Here is a 21,810-nt window from a genome sequence, read left to right on the forward strand (position 1 = left end):
CAGCAGTGGATGGGGAAACACACACACACACTTGCACACACACACACACACACTTGCACACACACACACACACACACACACACACACACACACACACACACACACACACACATTCACACAACTGGCTTCCTTCGGTTCCTGTCTACAAAATCAACTCACAAGGCTTTGGTTGGCCTGAGGCTAGAGCAGAAGACACTTGCTCAAGGTGCTACACGATGGGATTGAACTGGGAAGCATGCAGTTTGGAAACAAGCTTCTTATTTCTTTATTGCCCACAAGGGGCTAAGCATAGAGGGGACAAACAAGAACAGACAAAGGGATTAAGTCGATTACATCGACCCCAGTGCATAACAGGTACTTTATTTATCGACCCCAAAAGGATGAAAGACAAAGTCAACCTCGGTGGAATTTGAACTCAGAATGCAACATTTCTGCCAGCTCGCCGCCAGTTTGGAAACAAGCTTCTTACCACACAACGGCCATACCTGCATCTATACAAATATTCATCAGCATTATCATCATCATCATTGTTCTAACAATTACTTTTCTATGATTCAGAGGAAATTCACAAAGGCAGGGTTTCTACTGAAACCCAGCGGACTCAAGCAACAGCCCAATGAAAAGGAGCAACACACTGCTTGCTTCAGCACTTGAACTCAGTACTTTATGACTGTGAGGTCAACACCTGAACCACTACATCATGTGCCTTCACACACATGCACACACATGTATATGTGTGCTTATGTAGGCCTAGATATGTGTGTGTGCATGTGTAAATGTATGTATGTTAGAGCTTTGTTGCCCTAGGCCAACCACAATCAAGCAGACCTTTCATCTAAGATAGTCCAAAAGTGACCATACCACATATAGTGGCCTACATTATCCAATCTACCTTGTTTTCGTCCCCCCTCCTCCAAGATTGAAGGTTTTAGCATTAGGAAATTTGGTTGTTGTTTCTAGCAGGTTAAAATGTGACATTTTCTTTTTTGAAATATATTTTAACTATTAAATTATAAAACTGAAATAAACCAGAATGTAATTAGTTAATCTGAAAATATGAATCAGATATTTCAGAAAACTATTTTATAAAAAGATATAAACAAGTAAATAAGACAATGAGATCATAAATCATGGTTAATCATATTTGGGAAACAAACAAACGATTCCGACAGAAGACAGAGTGAAATAATGAATCTACTAACAAAATTTCAACGTTGGAAATGGAATTTATTTAATTTACAAGTTGACTCTTTTCTTTCCAATTATATACTTTGAGTCCAGTCTCCTGGGAGGGAGGGAGAGAGAGAGGAAAAAGAGGTTGAGAATGAAGAGTGAGGGTAAATGAATACCTAGAAAGAGGGAGAGAGTGATTGGTGAGAGAGAGAGTTAGAGATGGCCGAAGGAAGAGTTGAATGAAAGGAGAGGTTGATGGACAGGTTAAACAGAGAAACAGACCGGATAATGTCAACAGACAAACAGAAGAGTTTGCTGGAGCAAGAGGAGAGACAAACAGAGAGGAGAAGGGAAGGAATGGGAGAGAAATTAATAGTGCATAGATTCTATATACATACACACATGTGTATATATATATATATATACATATATATATATATATATATATATATATATATATATATATATATGTATATGTATATATATACACACACATATGCACGCACACAAACACACATTTATAAATGTGTAAATGGAGGTGCACACACATGCATATGTATACGTATATATATAAGCATTTTATATATACACACATATAAGTATATATATATATTTATATAGGTATATATAAATGTTTATATATATATGTACATGTACGTATACATCATTTATGTGTATACATAAATGCACATATAAACATTTACATATATGTATGTAAATGTATATATATAAACATTTATTCACACACACACACACATCATCATCACCATCATTTAACATCTGCCTTCCATGCTAGCATGGGTGGGACAGTATACATAAAGTATATATATATATATATATATATATATATATATATGTAAACATTTATATATATATATATGTGTGTGTGTGTGTGTGTGTGTGTGTGTGTGTGTGTGTATAAATAAACATTTATATTAATCAAATATCCATTACAGCCAATCTTACTAACCAGTTTCACACTGGTATTGAACCAGATGTTTCTTAACAGCACGGTTACATAATACTTCATACTCATCAAAGACAGCAGGTATGAGGAAAATAAAATCACAGTTATTGGAGACGAAAGACCACATTCATTTTGTTGGTGCTATGAAAACAAAAAGACAAAACTGAACAAGGGTTATTTCATGAGTGATGTTCCTGAAGATGGTTGGATTTCAGTGCCTATAGGCCTTTTAGAGGCTGAAGGAGAGGCTGACATTCATTAACAGCCTCCTGTCATTCAACCATTGCAGTCAAGAACCTGGCAAAGAGAGCCATCAGAAGAATCTCCAGTCTGTCTTCAATTGAAGAGAGTTTTGATTCTGCCGTCTTGTACCACAATGAAGCTCTGGCTGCCAACATTTTAAAGCATAGGATTTGTTATACACCAGACACTAATCCCCTTCAAGAGAAAACATCACTGAAAAGTATTGTGGTTCCCATCCACTTCTCCTTAAGCATAAAACTTGTGTGGGTAAGATTTCCCGTACTTTAGTGAATAAATACACTCCCCATACGAATAGGTCCAGTAATATTTTTAATAGGCACAGCTAAAGAGTTTCCTTTAGCAGTGCATCTATTGTTAAAACAAATAAATATTAGTAGTAGCACCAACCCATCCCCCTAACCCTCTATAAAACGGTTACACGTATAATAATACCCCTACACATATGTTAGTCCTACATGAATACCAATGGTTATATAACACAGTACACTTTCTCTACATGAAAGCATACTATTTCTGACTTATGGATTCTTAGACGACTTCATATATGTGTATATAAATACATATATGCATATATATACCCTAGAAACACTGCCAGATCAGACTGGAGCCTGGTGCAGCCTCCTGGCTTCCCAGATCCCAGTTGAACCGTCCAACCCATGCTAGCATGGAAAACGGACGTTAAATGATGATTATGCTGATGATGATATATATGTACGCACATATATTATAGTGCTGTGTATTTATGGGAATATAATATGGATGTGTTTTCTAAACATCAGGAGGAAGCTTGGTAATTGATGATTTAACATTGGTTTTTACAGAGAGATGAAGATGAAAGATGTATCTTCCCTAGGAGAGTATGCCATCCACTTCATTGCATGTAACTTTCCAGGGTCGTCTGGTACATCTGATGAGTAACCAGGTGAATAAATGATGCAACATGGTATCTAGTGTTCTACTGAGAAACTCCCTATATATTTAGAAGAATATTTCATTTGGAGTGGCCTGGATGGCTTGGGTGCTGAGTTCAGATTCATAAAATCATGGGGCTGAATCCTGCAAAGTGTCTTTAAACAAGGAGCATCATTTCACATTGTCCCACTCAACTCATTTGAGACAAGTACCAGCCAAGTGCTGGGGCAGATCTCCCTCTCTCATTTCCTCCCTTTCTCCTCCCCTTCTCTCACTTGTTCTCTATCTGTCATATCTTAGATCTTTCACTGGAAGGCCAAGGAGTAGCCATGTCTGCTAATAGTTACTTAGGTACCTAAACCAATTAGTAAAAACAGTATTTATTATCAAGCCACACTGAATTTTGAGAGGAAGCCACAACAAAGCTTGGGGACTAATCCAAGGTCAATTTCCAGAAACATTCAAGTAAATCGAAAAAAAAAACCCAACTCCACCTGATAATACAACATATTCTGTTCCTCAAATAACTTGCTGTAGAATGCAGGTAAGATACGAGAGAGATGAAAGCCTCATTTGTGATTCTTAGTTTTAACCAGCTTCACTTATATTGCTGATGCTCTCGAGAAAGAGATGCAACCATTTACTGCTGTTACTCTAAATCAGGGACTCTCAACCACTGAGCTACACAGAGAGAGGGGGGCGAGGGAAGCGGGGGAGAGAGAAACTTTGATGTTTCTTGCAATAAATACATCAAAAGCAAACCTTTTTCATGGATCCTTAATTTATTACTGTGAATCCCCAATTTATCATTTTCCTTGTGTAGACATCCTAAAACTTTATATGGGTTCTGCGGGAGAAAAACTGCTCTAAATTCATTCTTTCCAAAATTCTATGATGTTTTTTTCCACAAAAGATGGAGGTTTGCTCTGTTTTTAAGATGATAAGTAGATATGGGTGTACACCCTTGCTTTGCTTAGGAAACACATTTGTCTCAGCAGACATAGAGTTCTTGCTTGTGTTTTGTAACAGTCTAATGAATGGAGGAGACATGTGGTAAAGACATGTGATGTAGACAAAGATATAAAGTAAGGGCAATGATAGGTTTGCAATAGATTTCAATGAAAGACTTGTGACTTTGTATTACTTGACTGTATTTCACTTGGATATTTCACTTCTGTCATCTAAATCTAACATCTTTGCCTATAGAAAGTATTAATATTGTATATGCAGTAGGTAGGCAGGTGAGTAGGGAGACAAACAGACAGACAGATAGACAGATGATAGATAGATAGGTAGATAGGTACAGATATATTGATAGATCACATAACTGTAAATGAATTATCGAAGGAATTGCCTCTTTTACAGCTGGTTGCTTGTTCTAGTAGTGACCATTCAAGTATTTTCACTGCAAACCACAATGACAGAAGCAGAACAACACAAACACACACACACACACACACACACACACACACACACATATATATATATATAAATGCCCTTGCCTCCCATGGAAACACAGTACTTATTGTGATACACGAAACAAATAAAAGGAAATTGTTATTTATTGTTATTGTGGAAGAGTGGAAACTAGAAAATGTTTAACTTTTATTAAAAAGAGAAAATCACATGTGAAGTATGATTCTCATATCTGTTTTCCTTGACATTTCAAATCATATAAAATATTCCTTTAAAGACAGTTTCGCAGCAAATCGCTGGAGAAATTGGTTCACATGGTATACATTTAATATGGGTGGAATGGAAATTTACCATTATTTCGAAGTTTCAGCCACAGGCAACAAATCATTTATATACATATTTATACACACACATATATATATATATATATATATATATATATATATATATATATATATATATATATATATATATATATATATATATATATGTATATATATATATATATGTATATATATATATATATGTATATGTATATATGTATATATATATGTATATATGTGTGTGTATATATATATATATGTATATATGCACATATATGTATATATATATGTATATGTATATATATATATCATCATCATCACCATCACCATTTAGCATCCGCTTTCCATGCTAGCATGGGTTGGACGGTTCAACTGGGGTCTGTGAAGCCAGAAGGCTGCATCAGGCCCAGTCTGATCTGGCAGTGTTTCTACGGCTGGATGCCCTTCCTAATGCCAACCACTCCATGAGTGTAGTGGGTGCTATTTACGTGCCACCCGCACAAGTGCCAGATGGAGCTGGCATCAGACGGACGTATGTATATGTATATGCATATGTATATATATATATATATACGTGGCCAATGCCAGCACTGCCTTGACTGGCTTCTGTGCTGGTGGCACGTAAAAAGCACCAACCAATCGGGGCCGCTGCCAGCCTCCCCTGGCATCTGTGCCGGTGGCATGTAAAAAGCACTCACTACACTCACAGACTGGTTGGCGTTAGGAAGGGCATCCAGCTGTAGAAACACTGCCAGATCAGACTGGAGCCTGGTGCAGCCTCCTGGCTTCCCAGACCCTGGTCGAACTGACCAACCCATGCTAGCATGGAAAAGCATGGGGGACTGGGTGGGATTATATCTCCATCTTTGTTCTTTTTGCCCCTTCTTGTCTCTTTCTACTCTCATTTTTGCTTATTTGTACCAATCTGTCACCTCTCCTATTCACTGTTCTACGTGAGCCAAGTAAAGAGAGAAAATATTACATTTGTGCATATTCAATGCTCAATATTAAATATCTATATTTACTCTTCTCTTCATCCTAACATAATGCATGAATATTGAAGGATTGTATTAGATTTGTTGCTCTCTGTTACACTCAGGTTGAAAAAGAAATGTTAAACATCAGGAAATTGAATTGTTACAGTAAACAAAGAAGAGAGAATTGTGAGAGGGCAGGATTGCCCCTGCCTCACATATTCTGGAGATGGAACCTAAACAAGTACTACTGGCCATCACGTTTTTAGTTTCATTGATGTCCAACTCTGTCTTAACATGGTCTTCATTCTTCCCCATTTGCACACTCTCTTACCAACAACAAACTCCTACTCTTCGGTGGATTCATAATTGATAACCAACACATTCTCTTGCTAACAACTATTTCAGTAACTAGCCATCACACACACACACACACACTTGAAGAGAAGTCATTGTTGGAACAGGAAAGGTACCCAAACAGAAAATTTGCCTCAATAAAGTCAAACCCTACAAGCTTAGAAAAGTGGATGTTAAAATGATGATGATGATGATGATTGTATGTATTCCTCTAGCCAAAGCCAATTAAGAAACCAACCAACCAATCAACCACCCAGCCAACCAATTATGGCTTGTACATGATGAATACAACCTAAGAATTGAACTCTCATTAATGCTGCTTGTATCAGTGAATGATTGCAACATATCTGATTAAGTTTGCGATTCCATAAAATACTAAACTGACAGCAACATTTATCCCTAAGGGCATTTAAATAATGCTAGAGCTGTATCATAATACTGACATCTGTACACGTGTGTATATCCACACACACACACCTCTGTATCGTTTTTCCTATGATAGTTATTGCATCTATTTTTTTCCTCTTCTTTCTATGTTAGTTGGCGTCGACAAGGATGAACTCTTACTGAATCACATGAATAAGCAATTGATTATGGTCAGTACAAGCATTCTATCATTCAATATCCTACACATATGTCTATACACAGCCAGTTGGCAATCTTTGGCCTCGACTGGATTTTAATATGTGCACAGACAGACACATACCGCACAAACTTACTTTTTAATTTTATTGAAACATGAATGCAGGGCATATTTTATAATGAATAAATATGCTTTCCTTCGTTACCAGCATTCCCTACTCTCACTCTCTAAAAAATAATGACACCAACAATGGAACCATAGAAATACAAAGATAGGACAATCACTGGAGAATCATGGATGGAGAGTCTTTGATCATATATACAGATGTAGGAATCTTATAAACACTTACATATGTACACACACCCACACATATATATACACACACACATATCTATATTGTCAGTAAACTGTTGCAGAAGTCTGAGACGACAGTATTTCCTCCTTGATGTTGACATCTGGCCATTGATTATATTCGTAAACCAATTCTTTATGACATCTCTGTGACACCCATGCAGATTATGCTAAAATGAAGACACTGAGTTAAACATTTTATTCTCTTCTTTCTTTATGCGATAGACATTGCATTTATGATAAAAGGAAAACTACTGCACCAGAACTCTATAAATATATCAAATGTTATACAAGTCTTGAGGAAGAAGTAAGTGGAAATAGCAATGAGAGGATTTTATGAAACAGAGAATTGGTTTCTGTGGCTTTGAGTTAAAAAGATGGATCCTAACACTTCTGAACAAAGCAAACTTTTTATCTCTAAGTGGTCAATAAAATTATTACTTTTAGCGCATGTGGTTAATACTGACCAGATCAACAAAATAAAAAAAGAAAAAACAGACAAGAAAACGAAAAAGGAAAAGAAAAATAAGAGAGAAACTAATAAAGTGAATAATGTCATGAAGAAGGCGTTACCATGGAGTTTCCAGTCAAAGAAATCACGTAAACATTGAGATTTATCAAATATGCATGTAAAGAATGATGCAAATATGATGATAATGATGATGATGTACATATATAGATATGTATATTATATGTAAATTTATATGTATAGATATGTATATGTATAGATCCAGGTGTGGTTATGTGGTTAAGAAGTTTGCCTCCCAACCACAAGGGCTCTGGTTCAGTTCCACTCCATGGCACGTTGGGTAAGTTTCTTCTAAAACCAGAAGAACCTGAGGATATGAAAGCTGAAGGGAAGCAGTGCTCTACAAGATTGAACCGACTGGAGTAATATGGAATGAAGTGCCTTGCTCAAGGAATCAACGTGCTGTCTGGTCCTACAATTAAAACCATAACTTTGTGATTATGAACTCAACACCCTAATCACTGTATGTATATGCACACATATACAAACTCACACTCACACAGCAATATATATATATATATATCATCATCATTGCCTAATGTCTGTTTTCCATGCTAGCACGGGCTGGACAGTTTGACTGGGGTCTGGGAAGACAGGGGGATGAACCAGGCTCCAGTCTGATCTGGCAGTGTGTCTACAACTGGATGCCCTTCCTAATGCCAACCACTCCATGAGTGTAGTGGGTGCTTTTTATGTGCCACCAGCACAGGTGCCAGGGGAGGCTGGCAACAGCAACGATCGGTTGGTGCTTTTTACGTGCCACCAGCACGGAAGCCAGTCAAGGCGGCGCTGGCATCAGCTACATTCGGATCGTGCTTTTTACATTCCACTGGCAAGGGTATCACATTTACAATTTCCATTTGATATTTGTTTTGATGTTGATGTACTTGACTCAATAGGTCTCCTCAAGCACAGCAGGTCATTCTACAACCCAAGGTAAGCACAGCAGGCCGTCCTGCGATATATATATACATATATATATATGCACACACACACACACACACACACACACACACACACACACACAAATGCAGTTTAACTCTTCAAATCCACATTTCTCATGAAATATTCTGTCTCCTAGATGTAGAAGCCAAATCTCCTTCAAATAGCATCTCACCATTTTAGAAACAGACACATCGGATAATCTGATTCTGAATTCAGCTGCACCTAGCAAAAAGACTGGATGGTCACAGTTGGAATGGCTTAATCATAGATCTGCTTGATCATGGATGGCCTGAAATGATAACAACCTCACACTGTTTGCTATCTCTCACCCAGTCTCCTCATCACTTCATTAAATCACATTCAACATCATCACTACCATCATTGGGATCACCCCACCACCGTATCATCAACCACCACTATAACAACAACAACAGCCAGCAACAGCAGGAAACAACATGCACAATATTTGTTACCAAAACACATGAAAATATGCAAATCAAACCAAGTAAGTTTTTTGGTTTGTTTTTTGGTTTGTTGGTTTATTTTTGTTTTGTTATTTAAAATGTTTTGTTTTGTTTGAAATTTATAGACATAAAAAGATGTTGGAGAATTAAAATATTTCCAGAAACTGGTTCCATAATAAAATCCTGTTTGTTTTGTATCCACAGTAAATATGTTTGTGTTCTCGTCAAAGGCAACGCTATGTCAGTATTAAGTCCAAAACATAGAAAATTGGAGGAAACAAATAAATAAATAAAATAAAGTGAAAGTTTTAAAAGATATAAAATAAAAATAAAACAAACCTGTTAATTAAAAAAATAAATAAAAATTTAAATTTCTGTTGTGAGGAAAAGACAATATGGAAAACTCTGAGTTGTAACAAATGTTGCTACTCTGAGTTTTTCAATGTTGAGCTTTGGAGAATTAGGAAAAAAAAATGTTCTGTTTTGGGGTTGTGACTTAGAAGAAGGGTTGGGCCCACAGCTCCTTTTGCAAGGCTTTAGAAACTAGTGGCAGGCATCAAGCTGGTCTGGAATCTACTAAAGGCCAACGAAGGGCCAGAGGATGGTATTAAACTGGGTGACATGTTAAACCTATCAACCAAAATAGATTTCATATTTAAAAAAAACATTCGTAAAATTTTGAATAGCATGTCAAGCACTGACTGGCTTGTAGATGGGAAATAACAAAGCAATATTATTGGCTTACAACACCACCACCGCCCTTATTCTTTGTTTGAGAAAGGGTTTGTGGCGGGGTCATCTTAGCACTAAAGCTGTAAAATAATTTCATGACAATAGTCTGTATAAAGAAATATAATATGAGTGACAAAATACCTGATAAAAGCCAGAGTTTATGTGTATAAGAAGCAATAACCAACAATTAAGAAATGCAAGGGTCAGGGTTAAGGATTAAGAAGTCCTGATCTTAGTAAAGCAAAGGTAAAATGTTATAGGCACAGATGTGACTGTGGGGTAAGGAGTTTCTTTCTAAACCATATCACTCCAAGTTCAGTGCTATGGCATGGCACCTTGGGCAAGTATTTACTACTATAGCCTTAGGACAAACAAAGCCTTTTGAGTGGATGTTGTAGATGGAAACTGAAAGAAGCCTGTTATGTGTGTGTGTATGTGTGTTTGTCCCTCTCCACTGCTTTACAACTGGTGTGGGTGTGATTACTTTCCTATAACTTAACAGTTTGGCAAAAGAGACTGATAGAATAAGTACCAGGTTTAAAAAATAATTAGTAGGATTAATTCGACTAGAATTCTTCAAGGTGGTGCTTCAGCATGGCCACAGTCTAATGATTGAAGCAGGTAAAAAATAACAAAATTATTATGACAATTTTATTAATTTGGGAATATGAAAGCAAAGAGCAAAAAGGGGCTTCAAGAGAAAAAAAAAAAAAAAATTCTGATGAGTTATTCTCTGAATTATCCTCATCTTATTTAAACGAAGCTTAAGCTCAAACATGAATGACAATGATTACCATATTAAAGGATTGGTGGGACTCAGAAATACCTTGTTAGGTTTTTAAAGCAACAAACTTTGCATCTTTCAAAGACCAAATATATTTAGAAAATGCTGCTGAGTATTCTTTCTGTTTCTTAAAAGTATGAATATATTGATAAGATCTTGTTTCATTAATCTGTAGGATATTGCTAGAAAAAGCTTAAGGTTTCTATGAAGAAAAAATTTACTTGTACCAGAATAAAATTCAATTACATCCAGTTGCATACATTTGCCGTATGCTTTCTCATTGATATCATTAATCTATTCCGTTACAGATACATTTTTTCTGTATAAGAAGGCAACATTACTTTTGTTGTTCTACATCTGATATAATCTAAGATGTTCTTGCTAACTACACCTAACTTAATTTTGCCAGTGCTAATTAACTTGCATTTAGGGTTACTAATACAATTGTCTTTCTGGTCCTTGAATGAATGTAATGCAGAGTTTACTTAAGGCTAAATATTCAACTCTGTTATCTCTTATCTATTTCAATGCTACTGGCAATGTTTTTGGCTTCAAGCTTTATGAAATTACATCTGTTGATGTACTTATCTGTTGTGTCTGTTTGTTTCTGTCTATTCCATACAGATCTCAGATTTTTTTTTTTGTCCAGTGACAAATAAATGTATTTTTTAAAATGACAGGTTCTTATTTAAAGTTGTTTCAAACTTCCTTAGTATTCAGTCCTTTTACTAAGTTAAAAAGCTTGGTTTCAAATACTAACCCTAAACCGTAATCCTGTTAAAAGTAAGACAGCAAGGTCATTTGACATGCTAATATACTTACAAGAAGAAGAAAACAAGGCAGCGACTTCATTCCCATTACAGAATAATAGTGTTTCAATAATGGAATGGTTTAATTGTATCAACATCAAACAGCATTTCTAAACTATTTCATCCATAAGCAGGTTCATTAAAGCCCAGTTCCTTCCTCTCAAGAAGACAAATGGTCATGTTGTAGTAATGGTTTCGAGTTTTGACACAAGGCCAGGAATTTCAGTGGGGAAATAAGTTGAGTGCACCAACCCCAGTGCACAAGCCAGAAATGATGGAAGGCAAAGTCGATCTTGATGAGTGTAAAGTCAGATGAAACTCTGCCGAGCATTTTGCCTGGCATGCTGCTTTAAGCCATTTTGTAATGATAACATGACCTCTGACTTTTCGAAATTCTTCATTCTCTAGGTGCCATGTCCAGAATTTAGGACATAGGTTATCATGTCCTGTCACAATCCCCTCTTCTTTGTTCTCTCTAACAGTTCCATTTCCTGACGTTTCACGCTTATTTCTTCCAACCAATTCGTCAAGCTTGACCTCCATATTATCGTTCTCTTTCCTCTGCTTCTTTTCCCTTCAGCCTTTCTGACCATCTCTAAATTCTCCAGGTCCTCTTTCCGCATCACATGACAAAGAAATCTCAGTTGCTTGGCCCTTTTCTCCCAAAACAATATCCTATTTTCCACAACCTAGGGGGTCATCACTTCTTCATTAAACCCTTTCTCTGTCCATGCTATCCTCAATATTCTCTTTGAGAATCCCATTTCACAGCTCTCCAATCACCTTCCCATTTCTGATGTTATCAACAGTTCAACCATATATAATCATCAAGGAAATGCTGATATCTGACCTTTTCTACCATTTTCATTTCACAGAAAGTGTTCAAATGAGCTTCATTCCATGATCCAATCAGAGAAGGAATTTCACATCAAAACTTGGTTTGCTAAATTTAATGAATTTCATCTTGGCCCCTTGGTTATCTCAGACAAGCTGTCAGTTCTACAAACAAAGATTTGATTTCCAAGAACAGCTGAATTTTGGAATGAATTTTCTCCCAACTATTCCCATGTAGAATATAACCTTGATCTTATTAAATTTAGGGGTAACAAATACCTTGCCTAATTTTGGCAGTTTTCTTCATTTTAATATTTTATAATTTCTTTTATTACCATTTCATTTTATTAGCGCCTTTATTGTCACCTCATTTACCACGGTTTATTGTCACTGATTCTTTCATCAGTTGTTTTATTACCATCTCATTGTATTTCATTTAAATCTTCTAACAATTATTTTATTGCTACTTTTATTTGCTACATTAAATATTCAAGTGTGTATGTACACAAACACACAGACAAACACACACACACACACATACACACACATCCTGTACCATTAATGCCACTCTCTCTTTCCTCTACCCATTTGCCTACAAATGGCTTACAGTCCCTGCTTGGAGTAATTTCAAGTAAACAACAAAAATATTAATATCATTTTTATTAGCCCAGTGCTAAAAAGTTCTTTTCCATTTTCTGTTTTGCAACAACAAATAATGATCTCCTGTTATTTAATATTAACCAACCGGTGCTTGCCACGCAGGGAAATTTTCTGAATCATCTTTAAATATTAAAGAACTATGTTTTATTCATTTATAAACATGGTGTGGGTGTGGCAGTGTGGTAAGAAGTTTGCTTCCCAACCACATTGTTCTGGGTTCAGTCCCATTGCATGGCACCTTGGACAAGTGTCTTCTACTTCAACTGACCAAAGCCTTGTGAGTGGATTTGGTAGACAAGAAACTGAGAGAATCCCATCATGTGTGTGTTTGTGTGTCTTTGTTTTTTCCACTCCCACCACTGGTGTTGGTGTGTTTATGTCCCTGTAACTTAACAGTTTGGCAGGTGAGATCGATAGAATAAGTACGAGGCTTAAAGAAAAAATCAATAAGTACAGAGGTTGATTCATTTGACTGAAGACCCTTTAAGGTGGTGCTCCAGCATGGCCGCAGTCTGGTGACTGAAACATGCAAAAGTAAAAAAGATGATAAAAAATGATGAAAATCTTGATTAATGATTAATGATTTGTGAGGTTTCACCTTTCAATAAATGTTCTTCTCTGCTTTAAGTATTGGGTAATCATTTACATTTCTCTTGTTTACACTAACGTGCTGACATCAATATTTGACATATGCATATATACAATACACATTCATGCACACACACACGCACACACACACACACACATAACCTGAACATAAACACATATACACATACACATGCACAAGCTATGTTGTAGTTCTATGAGTGTATTCATATATGGGGAACAATGCATATCACTGCAAACACACACACACACACACACACACACACACACACACACATGCATACACACACACACACACATGCATATACACACACATACATTTATTCATTTGAACTCTACAACATATTTTGAGTACTTTTATCTTTCCTTTGTACCTTGAAACATGTACATATGTGCATATAACCTTTCACCATACAAATATGTATATATGCATGTCTATACCCACATACATACATATATATATATATAGACACACACACACACAGACATGCACACATGTTCCTTCCTGTAAAGAGACATATAGGAAAAAAAATGAACATCTACTTATATATGTATATATGTTATCAAAAATTCAGTGTTGACATGTTGAATAATGATGTATAAGTGTTCATACATGTGAGCATGCATACTTGAATGTGTGAAAACGTTATCAAATTTATCTGAGAAAACAAACATTTATATAGAACTTTTGAACTGGTATAGAAAATATAACTCTTGAAATTTCGATTAACAGTTCCTGTTCCCATCCACCTCCTTTCGTTTGGTAACGTAAGAAAATTGTTGTGTAGTAACCTACAAATGCTGGGGTTATCACACATGAATAGTGGAGACACTTTCACCTCATACAAACTCAAACTAAACAACTTGAATACTGCACAATATTTCATACGTTTGCCATTGAAATAGTGTGGCAAATATGGTTGCAAATACACACTTGCACATTTGTGTGTATGCTGGAGCTTATAAGCAAGAAGTTATACTCTATAAAGAAGTAGAGTCTAATACACACACACACACACACTCACCCAAACATATATATAGTTAGGTTATATTCTGTTAAGAATGTAGTTAAGTGCAGTGTAAAGCTTGTCCACTTTCAGATTCCAACGAGTGCCACCTAACAGTAGTATTTTGCCTATTACCAGATTTGCGTTGGGGCTTCTGTAGTGTGTGTGAATGGATAACTGAATAAGTTGGAGTCAGCAAGAAGGAGTGCGGAGGAACATTTATTTGCAATCACTATAACTGTATCCATGCAACGTAGTTCTCCAGATTTTCAGGCATTTGTCATCAGGTGATATTTAAACATCATTTCTGTGTTCTATAAACTCAAAGTTTTGGCTTTGACCACATCCTTTTTGTCTGTCAGGGTTATATGTGGTCGTAGTAACCACTCAGTGAATCAAAAATCATGAAAAAAAAACAAAAGTGATGTATTATGTGATATTGCTTCATGCTTTTAAAAAAGAAAGGAGTCTTAGAAATCTCCTTGTTAGAAACTTCACAGCTCCTAGCTCCAAACAAACAGGAGCCTTTAAATGTTCTCGCTGACAATGTAACACATGTCCCTACATCAACAATATTACCATCATTACAGGACCCAAGAAGCAATGGATGTTAAATGATGATGACAACAAGAACGAATGTCTTTTTATAACCACCAAAGTTTTTTTATTTCTGCATTTTAAAATCTTGCTTATATTAATGTATTTAAATTTTGCATAGCATATATCCAAATATCAAATTTTGGATTTATGAATTTAGCAACTTTTACGTATAACTATCTCAAACTTTGGATATATTTACATATAAAACTTTAAAATATTTCAACATATCAAATTTTGAAAATATCATTGCATATCCAATATTTGCAAATATTGTTGAATAGCCAATGTTTGTATCTATGTTGTGCATCTAAATTTTCATTCAAATATACACACCTTTGTTGATATTATGAGTACCCTTCATTCATTGGACAATAAACTTTGCTTGTGAAGACCTGTTGAGGCAAGTGAAAATAAAATTGCTGACGTGGCCGATGACAGTATCACTGGATTGGCACTCATGCCAGTGGAACATTAAAAGCGCCATCCGAGTGTGATTGTTGCCAGGGCTGCTGACTGGCTCCCGTGCAGGTGGCACATAAAAAACACCTTTGAGCATGGTCGCTGCCAGAACCGCCTGACTGGCCCTCATGTCGTTGGCACATAAAAGCATCCACTACACTCTCAGAGTGGTTGGCGTTAGGAAGGGCATCCAGCTGTAGAAACTTTGCCAGATCAGATTGGAGCCTGGTGCAGCCTTCTGGCTTGCCAGTCCTCAGTCAAACCAACCAACCCATGCCAGCACAGAAAGCAGACGTTAAACGATGATGATGATGATGATGGTCTGTTGTGATGAGTTTTTACTTTAATAGCATGAATCATTATCAGCATCATCATTTAACGTCTGTTTTCCATGCTGGTATGGACTGGACGGTTTGAGAGGAGCTGGCAAAGCCAGGAGCCACACCAGGTTCCGTAGTGAATGTAGCTGGTTTCTGCAGCTGGTTGCCCTTCCTAATATTAACCATTTGACAGTATGGAAGAAAATTACAGCTCCTTCTTTAAGACTTCACGAATAGTACAAATTGTTGTTGTTGCTATTGTTATTGAGACCTGAATAAATAAATTCAATCAAAGACCTAACAACTATGACCATCCCAACTGATTGCAGATATAGTGCATATAGGACCCCACTATTCATATGTTGTGCTTTTCTAAAGATGGTACAGTATACAGTGGGGGAGATTTTGCTGCTATTTCTAGCAGAAAGTCAAGTAACTGTATGAAATTCCCCTTGTTAGCTCAGAATAATTATTTCGGGTAACAGATCCAGATTATTTGTTTTTCCAAACATTGGAAGCTCAACAAATTGGGACATCACACATATCAAGCTATTTCTACTCACAGACCCACCAAACAGCCAGTTGTGTATTTCGACTCATGACTTTAATGCGACATTTTGTAGAAAATATCAAATAATAATTGATAATAAATTAAAGAGAAAAGAACATTGCCAATGTGACAGGGACCAGTTTTTAAGCTGCTATTTATATATCTCTTTATGATGGATAATTGACAAAGTTTCTATGCTGACCCCTCAAGAAATAGCAGCCAAATGACCTTCAAATATTATCTTTTGTTGGCAGGGTGATGCAGCACATATTGAAGAATCTAGTCTTAGAAATACTAAATCTAAAAAAAGGAAAAAGAGATAATGACAGGATGGTCAGAACTAGAATGCCTTTGATCATATCTCTGTTCAATCACAACTGACCTGGGGTTAAACAACAGTAATAAAAGCAAAAATAAAACTGTTTCATTCGATCAGATATCATTGAACTCATAATGTAAAGATGACCGCAGTCACATGACAACAACCTTAAGGAAAAAAGAAGAAAAATATAAAAAAATAAACTAAAAATATAACAAGCACGAAAACTGAAACCAGAAATAGTTTCTCTTTGATAGTCAAAGTCAGAGCTGACCTAATCAACTGGTGCCATCAAGATTTTAGAGGTATTTTTCAAGAATAATGAGCCTAATGTCCATATTCACAGCAATCCTTTTGAGAAATTAATGAGCTTACATTTTTATGTGCTCCAACGACTCATGAAAACTGAATGACAACAAAAATTCATATATCTTAGATTCAATAATAATAATAATCATAATAATAATAATAATAATAATAATAATGATAATAATAATAATAATAATAATGATAATAATAATAATAATAATAATAATAATAATAATAATAATGATAATAATAATAATAATAATAATAATAATAATAATAATAATGATAATAATGATAGTAATAATAATAATAATGATAATAATGATAATAATGATAGTAATAATAATAATAATGATAATAATGATAATAATGATAGTAATTATAATAATAATTTCAATCCAGTAATCAAGTGCAGATTCATTTTAGCATTATCTGTCCTCTTATTTCTCTTATTTGCATCAATGTTCTTTTTTTTTTTGCCAGCTTATTTTATTTTACTCTTTTTTTGTTATATATATTTAATCTGATTTATTTTTAATAACCTTTATTTTGAAATTGAACATTCTTCAAATTTCTCACACCTTTTGAGTTCTTGATTTCATGAGTGTTGTTGTTTTTATTATCATTATTATTATTGGCAAACTAGCAGAATTATTAGCAAACTGGAATAAAGTGCAGTATTTGTCCTGGCTCTCTACATTTTGATTTCAAATCCCACAGAGGTCAACTTTGCTTTTCATCCCTTCCAGGGTTGATAAAATAAATGCCCACCAAACATTAAATGTGAGTATCATGTACAGTAAGGGATCTGTTCTGGCCCCTTCTCCCATACTTTCACCCTCATCTCCTGGCACAAAGCTGCCTATTTTAGGATTCCTAGATTTATAAGCTGCCTGACAAGCTCACTGCTTTTGCTGGCATGAAAACAGCACAAATATATTCTGTGAAGGGGTCAGTATTAGGAAGGAGTTCCAGCCAAAGAAGCAATACCAAAGTAGACACTAAAAGCACAATGCAGGGCTTCAATCCAATTGAATCCTCTCAAACCATCAAGCCATGTCAGATATTGGAAAAAAAACTGAAATGGTTATAATAATAATAATAATAATAATAATAATAATAATAATAATAATAATTCTTCTTCTTCTTCTCATAATTATTAAGGCAGTGAACCAACAGAATCCTAAGGACCTCAGACAAAACGCTCAGTGGCATTTCTCCTATATCTGTCTATTCTAAGTTCAAATACTGTTGAGGTCAACTTTGCCTTTCAATTCTTTTGGATGTCAATAAAATAAACAACCAATGAAGTACTGCTGTTGATCTAATTAACTAATGCCCCGTTCTTAGAATTACTAGCCCTGTGCCAAACTGTGAAACCATTAATATTAAGGTGGCATGCTGGCAAATTCATTAGCATGACAGACAAAATGCTTCGTGGCATATCATCCGTCCTTATGTTCTGAGTTCAAATTCTGCCAACATCAACTTTGTCTGTCATCATATTGGGGTCAATGAAATAAATACCAGTTATGCACTGAGTCGATGTAATCAACTAGCCCCTTCCCTCCAAAGTTTCAGGCCTTGAGCCTGTAGTAGAAAGGAGTATTATTGTTATATTTAAGGTAGCAAGCTGGCAGAACAGTTAACACACAGGACAACATTCTTAGCAGCATTTTGTCCCTCTTTATGCTTTGAGTTCAAATTCTGTTAAGGTCAACTTTTGCCCTTCATCCTTTTGGTGTCAATAAAATAAGCACTCCAGTTGAACTCTGAGGTCAATGTAATTGACTTAATCACTTCCTCAAAATTGCTGGCCTTGTGCCGAAATTTGAAACCATTATTATTATTATTATCATTATTAGTCACTTGTATTGTAAATCAGGTGGTTCATGAAGGAGTTATAGCCAATGACTGGTGTAGCAGCACCATCATCAACTGCTACAAAAGTAAAGATGATGCCTTGGATAGAAATAATTACAGAGACATCAGATTGTTGGATCAGGTGATGAAAATAAGGGAGAGAGTCATAGCACAACTAATTAGGGAGAGAGTCATAGTACAACTAATTAGGGAGAGAGTCATAGCACAACTAATTAGGGAGAGAGTTAGCCTAGATGAGATGCAGGTTGGTTTTATGCCAGAGAGAAGCACCACTGATGCTATATTTCTGGTAAAACAGCTGCAGGAGAAATACATAGCCAAAGATTGTTGACTTGGAGAAAGCCTTTGACAGGGTTCCCTGATCCCTTATCTGATGGTCAATGCAGAAACTGGGGATAGATGAGTGGTTGGTAAGAGCTGTACAAGCCCTATACAGCGATGCTGTCAGTAAGGTGAGGGTTGGCAATGAGTATAGTGAAGAATTCCGAGTAGAGGTAAGGGTTCACCAAGGACCTGTGTTTAGTCCCCTCTTGTTCATCATAGTCTTCCAGGTAAAACAGAGGAATTCAAGACAGTCTGCCCCTGGAAGCTCCCCTAAACTGATGACCTTGCCCTAAAAGCTGAATCATTACCAGAACTAGAGAAGAAGTTCCAGATATAGAAGCAATGTCTAGAATCAAAGGGCCTTAGAGTTAACTTCACAAAAACCAAAGTTTTAGGAAGTAGGAAGGCAGACAAATAACAAATCCCTTCAGGTAGGTGGCCCTGCTCAATCTGTAGAAAAGGTGTAGCTAGAAACTCCATAAGATGCACCTGGTGTAAGCTTTGGACATATAAAAGGTGCAGCAATATCAGAGGAAAGTTAACAGGGAAAATAGCTTTTGTGAGTGCACAGGTACAATTAACAATGAAAATGTACAGAAAATAGACTCCATCAACTGCTGGGTGGAGGTGGGGGAGTTAGAGGTAACAGATAGCTTCAATTATCTAGGTGACCAAGTTAGTAGTGGAGGTGGATGCTCTGAGAGTATAGCAGTGAGAACAAGATTAAGCTGAGCAAAGTTCAAAGAGCTCCTACCTCAGCTGATAAAAAAGGGTCTCTCTCTCTCAGAGTGAAAGGCAGATTGTTTGATGCCTGTGAGTGAACAGCTATGTTGCATGGCAGTGAAACATGGGCTGTGACAGCTGAGGACATGCATAGGTTTGAAAGAAATGAAGCCAGTATGCTTCACTGGATGTCCAATGTCAGTGTGCATGTTCACCAGAGTGTAAGCATCTTTAGTGAAAAGTTAGGCATAAGAGGCATCAGATGTGGTGTGCAAGAGAGACAAATGTGCTGGTATGGTCATGTGATGCATAGGGACAAGGACAGCTGTGTAAAGAAGTGCTGACCTCTAATTGTGGAAGAGACTTGTGATAGCAGTAAACCCAGGAAGACATGGGATGAAGTGGTGAAGCATGATCCTTGAACTTTGAGCCTCACAGAAGCATTGACTAGTGATCGAGGCCTTTGGCAATATGCTGTGGTTGAGGAGACCCATCAAGCCAAATGAAACAAAAGTCATGGCTGATGTTGGCATCATGTAACTTGCACCTAGTTGGAGCATTGGGCCTCATGGAGGCAAAGTGGCCGAGTTCCTTTCGAGCATTGGGCCTCACAGAGGTAAAGTGGCTGAGATCCTTTTGAGTGTTGGGCCTCATGGAAGCAAAGTGGCCTAGTTCCCTTTGAGTGTTGGGCCTCATGGAGGCAAAGTGGCCTAGTTCCTTTGAGTTTGGGCCTCATGGAGGCAAAGTGGCAAGTTCCTTTCGAGTATTGGGCCTCACAGAGGTAAAGTGGCTGAGATCCTTTCGAGTGTTGGGCCTCATGGAAGCAAAGTGGCCTAGTTCCTTTGAGTGTTGGGCCTCATGGAGGCAAAGTGGCCTAGTTCCCTTTGAGTGTTGGGCCTCATGGAGGCAAAGTGGCCAAGTTCCTTTCGAGTATTGGGCCTCACAGAGAGTAAAGTGGCTGAGATCCTTTCGAGTGTTGGGCCTCATGGAAGCAAAGTGGCCTAGTTCCCTTTGAGTGTTGGGCCTCATGGAGGCAAAGTGGCCTAGTTCCCTTTGAGTGTTGGGCCTCATGGAAGCAAAGTGGCCTAGTTCCCTTTGAGTGTTGGGCCTCATGGAAGCAAAGTGGCCTAGTTCCTTTGAGTGTTGGGCCTCATGGAAGCAAAGTGGCCTAGTTCCCTTTGAGTGTTGGGCCTCATGGAGGCAAAGTGGCCAAGTTCCTTTCGAGTATTGGGCCTCACAGAGGTAAAGTGGCTGAGATCCTTTCGAGTGTTGGGCCTCATGGAAGCAAAGTGGCCTAGTTCCCTTTGAGTGTTGGGCCTCATGGAGGCAAAGTGGCCTAGTTCCCTTTGAGTGTTGGGCCTCATGGAGGCAAAGTGGCCAAGTTCCTTTCGAGTATTGGGCCTCACAGAGGTAAAGTGGCTGAGATCCTTTCGAGTGTTGGGCCTCATGGAAGCAAAGTGGCCTAGTTCCCTTTGAGTGTTGGGCCTCATGGAGGCAAAGTGGCCTAGTTCCCTTTGAGTGTTGGGCCTCATGGAAGCAAAGTGGCCTAGTTCCCTTTGAGTGTTGGGCCTCATGGAAGCAAAGTGGCCTAGTTCCCTTTGAGTGTTGGGCCTCATGGAAGCAAAGTGGCCT

This window comes from Octopus sinensis, linkage group LG5 (assembly GCF_006345805.1).
Source record: "Octopus sinensis linkage group LG5, ASM634580v1, whole genome shotgun sequence".
Lineage (NCBI taxonomy): Eukaryota > Metazoa > Mollusca > Cephalopoda > Octopoda > Octopodidae > Octopus > Octopus sinensis.